Source organism: Canis lupus (genome assembly GCF_048164855.1).
Source record: "Canis lupus baileyi chromosome 1 unlocalized genomic scaffold, mCanLup2.hap1 SUPER_1_unloc_1, whole genome shotgun sequence".
Classification (NCBI taxonomy): domain Eukaryota; kingdom Metazoa; phylum Chordata; class Mammalia; order Carnivora; family Canidae; genus Canis; species Canis lupus.
Window position 1 is genome coordinate 7924 of NW_027326402.1, and position 9111 is coordinate 17034.

The following is a 9111-nucleotide window of genomic DNA, read 5'->3' on the forward strand; positions in this document are numbered from 1 at the left end:
TGTGTGTGTGCCTGCACATTAATACACTAAAAGTTTGTATTTCTTTGTTTTCAAACAAAAAAAAATTACATTAAAAATTTCATGCATTCCCCAAAGGAATTTTTGCCTGAGTAACCCAAATATGAACAGAAGAGGACCTGGTTCAGGTTTTATTAGTTCCCATCGGTTACCTTTCCTATCTTTTAATGCATCCACTCAACCAGAGCCCAGAGAGGATGCCTTGACAACTACAGGCTCACAGGCTCATGCCATTGTTGGTTAGGGTTAGGGTTACGATTCTCTATTTCTCTAAAAGCTTGTTTTTAGCAACTTCCTGGGATTCTGGATTTTGACACAATTAAGTATTTTCTAAAATGCTGCATAAGTCCATTGTTTCAACTCAACTGAAAAGAAATTAGCTATTGGTGATCACATTTTATAGTATGATTCCTTGACAAGTACTATTTTTCTCTTCTATTTAGTTTTGAAAACATCTTCCTTTGGAGAAACAAGGTTCAAAAGATATTCTGTACTGCCCCCTCCATCTTCTCGCTGCCTCTGAACTTCTCAAGGAGCAGACTGTGTCACGCTCGTCTTTGTATCCTTCATCTCTGGCAAGCAACATTTGCCTAAGATATGATTAAAAAGGAATGAGAAGGTAAGAAGTTGATTTACATTTGAGAGTATCTTAAGTGCAGCATATTTGGAAAGAGAACAAAGACTTGAAATTTGTCCCAACTGGGGGCCTGATGGTCACTAACTACACATCTTGGGCAGGCTACTGAAATTCCCTGGGTTTTTGTTCCCTTGTCTTTAAAATAAAGATGACAACAGTGATTATCTCATTGGGTTGCTGCAATGATCAAATAAGATCATGCATATAATAGCTTTCCCTGAGCCAGCTCTGCTTCCTGTCCACATCTGCCCTCCCACAGGCACCCATTCTTGGGGGAAGTGGGGAGGGAGGTAACTGAAGATAGGAAATCATCAGCTAATGAAAGGATCACGGGGCCAATCGCAGGGAACCAGGCCATTGGGCAGCGAGGGGTTGGGAGAAAAGACATTTACGGCTACTCTCTGCTCACCCTTTTAAATGCCTTGACCAACGGGCTTGTTTACAGGCTGACACAGTATCTGCCCAAGCCTCTGCCCTAGTGCTGTGTGAGGCACTGGGCACACAGTGTGGACAAAGCAGAGCAAGATCTTAGCCATGGGGCAGCCCAGATCTCATCCAGCACTGCAAGCTGACCATCATCTAACCATCACCTGGAAATGGACCCACTGGGTATGTTCCCATGCTGGAATGAATCACTGTAGCCAGAGAGACATGGCCCATTGGCCTGAGAGAAGGAGAGTGGTTCCCGCCAAAAAAAAAAAAAAAAAAAAAAAAAAATTGTGTACTTTTGCTAGAAAACAAGGGAATAGCAACTGTCTGTCCTCACCTAGGTACAGGGACCAGGCCTGAGTCATACAAAGGGAGGTAGGCCTCAGGCAGAGGCTGTCTTTAGGGGAGTTGTCTGAACCCTGAAGCCGCTCTGCCTCTGAAATTGGATTGGATAAACTGTGGACCAGAATGGTTGAAGAGGGGTTTGCTCCCTAATTACCTGTGGAGAAAAAGCAAGATTGGGACTTTAAAAGTCCAAGACTGCAATTCCTCAAGCAATACCCCAGTATTCTTCCTGCAAGTTCTAGCAGCGCTATAGGTGGAGGGAAGACACTCAAGGACTCTGGCTGCCCAGAAGGAAGAGAAGACAATAAGGAAGCTATGTAGGCAGTCAGGAATACCAGTGAGCTTTCTAAAGCACTGGAGGCAAATCGAGACGCAACACAAAACAGAAGGTGACAAATACATTTGAAGTTTTCATCCCACCGTCATCAATTAGCTCCTCTTCTTAAGAGGAGGGCTGTACATAACCTATTTTCTTATTGCCCCACTCTCTGATCCCCAGGGCCTAGCTGTGTGGTGTGACTACAGTAGCACTAATAGCTGTTGTTTACTGGGTACCACGTGTGAGCACTTTTGTGCATTATCTCATTTAAGCATATCTGCAATCAAAAGTAAGTAGCATTTTTATTCTATAGATACAGAAAGGGAAGCTCAGGATGGTGGAGTGACCTACTCAAGATAACCCAGTCAAGGAGCAGCAGACCCAGCTTCCATACCCGCTCCGTTCTCCTAGCAGCCTCTTGCTCTTACTGCTAATTCTGTTGTCTCTCCATAGACTGTCCAGCATCTCTGATTGACCCTCTCCTCTGCACAGCCTTAAAACGCATTTTGCTTCATTTCCTGTGGGTTTGACCTCCAGAATAGGATATCTGAAAGAATGTGAGACTCTCAACAGGGACAGAAATGAAGCTGCCTTGCTTGAGGAGGGAAGTAGATACCACAGTGCAACCAGCCAGGGAACTGCCTCCCACCTTTCTCTATAGGGCAAGGGAAGATGAGCATCCAGGTCCCATAACCCCTGTTTCCTACTATGGAGAAAACAAACAGGGCTGCTGGAGGACACAGCTCTTCTCTCTAGCAAGACTAATTCATTGTGGGAGGGGCCATTTTCAAGAACCTAAGCTTGAAAAGGCAATCAAAGTTCCAACTGGTCAGCAGTTGAGGGGCATTGCATCTTATTAAAAAGAAAATATGACAATTAGCCCAGACAGAAACATTTTTTTTTCTCCATCACAACCTTCAAATTAAAAGCCAATATATTATAATGATTTATTCCATTTTCATGGGTACAGTAATTATTACACTGAAGATAATTGGGTCCATGTTAGATAGCAGAAAGAACTGCCTTGGATCTAAGTACTTATTGATGAACAATACAGCATAGTCAATTAAGGTCTAGGAAAGAACCATGGCAGCCAGTGATTGGTGGTCTTGTTGCTAGATCTAATTTTTGTTATTGGGTCAGTAATGGCAAGAAGCAAATACTTCTCAAGTGGGAGGGAAGGAAATTACAAATTGGATGAAAGTAAATCACCTTTTGAGCTGTCAGGCTTTTTCAATCGAGGCTTTGGTTAATGTAGGTGACAGCCCTTTTTTCCTGCTACTTGGCATGCGGTTATCAGGAGCCATTTGTAACACTCCCATTTTGTCTGTGAAAAGACATTTTAATTGAAAAATCATTTGCCCATAAAATTATTATCATCAATTCACATTCCACCAAAGGGCTGCATTATGACCATAAAACAATTTGTAAGTGGATTCATTTTACCCACTAAATCACTTTACATTATGTTGTGAACAGAATGATTAAAGCAACTTAGCATTTTGTTGGCAAAGTGATTACATTATTATGCATTTCATCCACACAGATACTTATACTACTGAGTCCATTTGTCTTGTTGACAGAACATCTATATGTATTGGACAGAATGCATTTTATTTAGTAGATGCAATTAATTTTATTCACCAAACACTTTTAAACTTAAGCTACATTTTTTTGTCACAGGAATAGATTTGATTATAGGACAAAATTAATCTTGCCTACATGATCTGTGCTCATAAAGTTTCTTTAAACAACTACACAAGTTTGCAAACAAATAAACAAAAGCAAGGAGAGAACAATGAACAAGAGCAAAACAAAAGGCCTAAGAAAATATTCCTCTTGGGCCCATTTCCTTAACTAATCTATGTATCCAAGGGGAATAAAATCCAAAGATATCTTGATAATGTAGGTGAAGATGGTGGCAGACAAAGAGGAGCTTCTCCATTCTGAATAACTGTCCTGGGAAAATGGCGGGCACAGATCGTTCTTTTAAAAAGACCACTTAGAGCTACTTAAGCAGCTATCCGGCTGGTGTCTTTTCATCACCAACTTCCTTCGGTGCCAAGTCACAGGTGCCAGGTTTTAAGTCGGGGAGAAATAACTTAAGTCCTTGAGAACCTCAGGAATCCCAGTTGGGACCCAAGTTGGAGTATAGGAGGCTCTGCCATAAAAGTTACCCCAAATGGTTTTCTCAAAACCAAACATGAGGACCAGAAAATGGCTTGTCTTAAATCATGGGCTTCAAACCCAACTGTTTGCCCCTGGAATTTCCAGGTTTGGAAGTATAGAGTCTTTCCTGCCTGGGCTAGTCTGCTTGCCCAGGACCATGGCAGACACTGGGGGGGGGGGGGGGGGAAGGAAACCACATCTTGATGTCCCTGAGGCCCCCACAGTATAGGGCAGTCATCCTAGAAAGAGAAGACTCTGGATTCATTTACCCATTATCCAACGTGTATTTTCCAAGAACTTATTCTGTTTCATAAGAGATTCCTGGGTGAACAAAACCCTGCTCTGAGGTAGTTGATAATCTGTGGGAGGAATCAAACAGGTAAACAGGAAATTAAGTTTGGTAAGAGATTTCCTGATGGTAAGGGAAAGTTCTTTATCCCGATTGGGGTGGTTTGTAATAATCTCTATTACTAAAGAAAATAATATTTGTTCTTGATACGTATTTAAATTGTAAGGCAGATTTTATTCAGGGGGACTCTTGTGATAGATACAGGGACTACTAAAATAATATTTTGTTATAAGGGAGAGAGACGGATTCAACTCAAAATGTAACAAGAAGAAGAGGGAATTTATAGCCAAGGAGCAGGGTCAGGGAGTGGGGAGGGTCAGTGGATAGAAAATTTCTAAGAGGAGGTATCATGGGTAAGGGAAAATTCCTGCTGAAGGTCAGACCGGGATGTCAGACGTCACTCAGAGAATGGTGGAGATAAGGAATTTGGTTAGAAAAAAAAAAAAGGAATTTGGTTAGCTATCAAGGGTGATCAGGTATGGAGGGTGGGGGATTCCAGCCAAACTTAGCAGGGTTCCTGTTAAAACTGGGCCCTGGGGGACATGTCCAAAGAAGGGGCCTATTTGAAAAGAACTCAGAGAAGCCTGACTAGACTGTGGTCAAGGAGAGAATCTTGATCACTATACATGTGATAAACTGTCATAGAGCTATGCACAAAAACACACTGGTAAAGTCCGAGTAAGTTCTACAGTCTAATAGTTAAGTACATACTAATGTCAATATTCCAGTTTTGAGAATATTCTATAGTTATATAAAATATTACGATTGAGGGAAGTTGAGTGATGAATATGCCTCTCTATGCTATTTTTGCTACATCTATAAATCTATTCCTATTTCCAAATAAAACAGAAAACAACTAAGGTGGCAAGCAATGTGGTGGGGAAATGCAGAGGGTACTGTAGAAGGACAGAGAAATGCTTGGGATGCCTTGGTGGTCCAGTTGGTTAAGCATCCAACTTTTGATTTCTTTCTTTTTTTTTTTAATAATAAATTTATTTTTTATTGGTGTTCAATTTGCCAACATACAGAATAACACCCAGTGCTCATCCCGTCAAGTGCCCCCCTCAGTGCCCGTACTCTTGATTTCAGCTCAGGTCATGATCTCAGGATCCTAAGATCAAGCCCCGCATTGGGCTCTGCACTGGGTGTAAAGCCTGCTTAAGATTTTCTCTCTCCATCCCCTCTGTCTCTCATAAATAAATAAATAAATAAATAAATAAATAAATAAATAAATAGATAGAGTTATAGAGAAATACTCTTGGGGGTAACAGAGAAGATGCCCTGAAGGAAATCATATCTTCCAAGGGAAGAAATTTAAGTGCTTAAAGAGTTGAGCAGAAAAGGGAGAAAAGTGAAGCCTGGGTATGCCAGAAAACAGGAGTGGAGGACAATTTAATACATGTCCAGTTTCTTTCTTTTTCTTTCTTTCTTTCTTTCTTTCTTTCTTTCTTTCTTTCTTTCTTTCTTTCTTTCTTTCTTCTTTCTTTCTTCTTTCTCTTTCTTTCTTTCTTTCTTTCTTTCTTTCTTTCTTTCTTTCTTCCTTCCTTCCTTCCTTCCTTCCTTCCTTCCTTCCTTCCCTCCCTCCCTCCCTCCCTCCCTCCCTCCTTTCTTTCTTTCTTTCTTTCTTTCTTTCTTTCTTTCTTTCTTTCTTTCTTTCTTTCTTTCTTTCTCTTCTTTCTTTCTTTCTTTCTTTTTCTTCTTTTTCTTTTCCAGTTTCAAGGTGTTCAGATTCTAATTATTTTATGAAGCTGGCAAAGTTTTAGCTAAATTGAGACTCAAAAGATATTTAGGACAAAGAAGTATCAGGAGTAGAAGAAAAGGAGTCCTTGAGACCTGAGGAGTGCTGAAAGGATGAGTGGAGGAGCTGTATCTTGCAGTCTGATGGTTACTGGGAACCTGCTGCCAAGTATGTGGGCTGTGGAGCTACAGTGGTGAGGATGTCACAGCATGGCCCTCACTGCCCTACCCAGTTCACTGGTTTTCTTAAGCTCAGCAACACCCATGTCTCTGCGCTCCTTCCCCACAAAACACATCCACCAACACATTCTCCCAGGATTACGCTAGGTGGTGCTTGGCTCATCGGGACAACTGCTTCCTGCTGCCGCAATGTTCTCAGTTAATCTGCCCACTTTAATGGTAAGACACTGTGTCCCCAGGAAAGCTGGGGAGAGGAGTTGTTTGGCTAGAGCAGCTTTTGTCATCAAGCTCCCACTCTAATCCATCTATCCAAATCACATGCATCATCTCAGACACTCCATGAAACACCCACTCCAACCTTCTCACTCTAGGAGCTTTTTTTTTTTTTTTTTTTCCTACACTAAGTAAACCAGTCTTTCTGTCTTGTTATAAAAACCACCCCCATGTAGACAGAAGCTGAATAAATCAACAACTTATCTGTACATTGCAAAAGTATCATAGCTGAATACTCGTGAGGTCCACTGGGAAGTGGCAAGAGGGCCTGCAGCTCCAGACATAATAAGAAAAGTGACAGCTGACTGCTAATGGATACACAGCTTGATGTAGACTTGCACAGAATGCACACAACAGTCCTACAGAGACCAGTACTGTATTACCATCATGCACATTTTACAGGTAAGGAAGTGGATGCATAGCAAGATAAACAGCTTTCCCAGGGGCTCATGCTCAGTAGGTGTTACCAGAATCCAAACAAAGGCTGTCTGACTCCAGAGTCTTTCTCTTCCACTAAACAACCAACTCTTCAGGTGTCACCAGAAGCATCTCCAGTTATCCTTTGCTGGTACTGGCCAGCCTGGAGTTAAGGGAGCCTGGGACAGACAGGTTTCAGATTCTTGCAACTCATCTAAACACATCTTCCTGAACTTTATGAAACACCTAAAAGACAAATGCATTCCCTGGACTAAGGGAAAAATCCCTCAATAGCCCTTGGTCTTTCTGGAGATATATGGAAGCTTTTTAACAGTCACATTAATGCAATCTTTGGGTAATAATTCTCTCACTTAAGAAAACAAATGGGAAAAGGAGCTTTTGCTTATAGTATGTTAAATTACTTTAAATTACTGGAAGCCATTTTGCCAATGGATTTTCCTGGCAAATTTGAATATGAATAAGGACATTTTACTCATTTCCCTGACACTTTCATAAAATACTTTCCAAATGGAATACCAGAAAGCAGAACAGCCTATGTTTTCTTCTCTGATATGGACTTTTTAATGAAATGTAAGCACCACATCATTACTGATCCCTAAAAAAACTTAATAAACTTAAAAAGTTGAGTCTTAACAAACTAATAAAATTGAAAATTAGGTTTTAAAGAAAACTTTGCTTTTTAGCCCCAACCTCATCATTGAAAATTATTATTATTATTATTATTATTATTAGATTTTATTTATTTATTCATGAGAGATAGAGAGGCAAGAGGGAGAAGCAGGCTCCATGCAGGGATCCCGATGTGGGACTCAATCCTAGGACTCCAGGATCATGCCCTGAGCTGAAGGCAGGCACTAAACCGCTGAGCCATCCAGGGATCCCTCATCATTGAAAATTAAATAAGAAATTCCAAAAGCCAAAATCATGAGCAGGAGGCATCCCATGAGTCTAAATAGAAATGTCTGTTGATTTTCCGGAAATAAAAGCACTCATCACAGAAAGAATTGTGTAGCTATATTATATATGAAAGTAGATTTTATAAGTTATTGGCTAAGACTTCATGACACCAAACCATTTAGCCAGTGCATTCAGAGACCCAGTCAGTCAACCACATGTTTGACAGATAAGACAATGAAAACAAATTTCCTTCAAAAGTCACAGCTGCTGAGGCTATACAGATATCAACCCTCACTACCCATCATCATCACTGGTAGTGCACGTTACAAATAAGATTCCCAGGAGGCAGTTCAACACGGTGGTGTAGGAAGACCTTGAAATCCCATTCTCCCATGAATGCACTAAATCTATATTCACATATAGATCAATTTTTCTGAAGAAAAACTGAGAGCTAACCAAACAGCAAATAATAGAGGGACCACATAGAGAAGGGTAGGAAAGGCACAGATAAGGTAAAAGTTAGAACCCAATCCCCAACACAGTAGGGAGGGATATCACAGAGAGACTCATGTGAAGACTTATGCGCCCTCAGTCACAGTCTAAAACAAACAGTAGTTTAAAGGCAACAAGATGATAAGTGGACATCTATTTACTACATGCCAAAAGGGTAGGAAACTGCTGGATTATTCTCCAGGGCTGGAGGCACCTGTGAGCACCAATTTTACATTCTCCCTCCACTGTGATAGTGTGGAAAAGAGAAGGGCCCAGGTACTCTAGCCAGCTTTCTAGGGCCACCTCAGTGTACCCCAGGTCCTTGACCCATACCAGTTCCAGTTGTCCCCCCAAGAAAGCCCCAATGTGGTGCACCCCAGGACTTCCCTGGCCCATGAACACTCTAGCTCCAGCCAAGGCAAATCCAACACAGCACAGCCTGGGAACCCCTGGGTCTGCGCCTATCTAGCTCCAGCCAGCCTGCCAAAGCCACCAGCTGCACACAGTCTACATAGAGGCCACTCTACATAGATAAGGCCACTCCTTCAAGACCAGGAAAGGTTGCTGTTTTGCTAAATCATAGAAAAAAGTCACAGAAAGTCAAACAAACATTTCATTTCTTCAAATGAAACAAGATAGCCCCCCCCAAACCCTAATGAAACAGAGATAAATAATTTATCTGTTAAAGAAGTCAAAGTAATGATCATAAAGATACCCATCGAACTTCAGATAAGAATGGAGAAACACAGTGAGAGGTTCAACAGAGTTGGAAAATAGGAGAAAGAGCCAATCAAAGCTGAAGAATACAATAATTGAAATGAGAAACAC

The 9111-nt window shown here is 41.2% G+C and overlaps 1 long non-coding RNA gene across 1 annotated transcript; it reads right to left on the bottom strand.

Annotated features, from left to right (window-relative positions):
• Nucleotides 1-263: 263 nt before the first annotated feature.
• On the bottom strand, nt 264-4278 carry LOC140629162 (uncharacterized). Its single transcript, XR_012027016.1, has 4 exons — nt 4187-4278; nt 2961-3075; nt 2143-2295; nt 264-608 (listed from the first exon to the last, which is right to left on the bottom strand). It is a non-coding gene; the product is annotated as an uncharacterized lncRNA (long non-coding RNA).
• Between the last annotated feature and the right edge of the window lie 4833 nt (nt 4279-9111).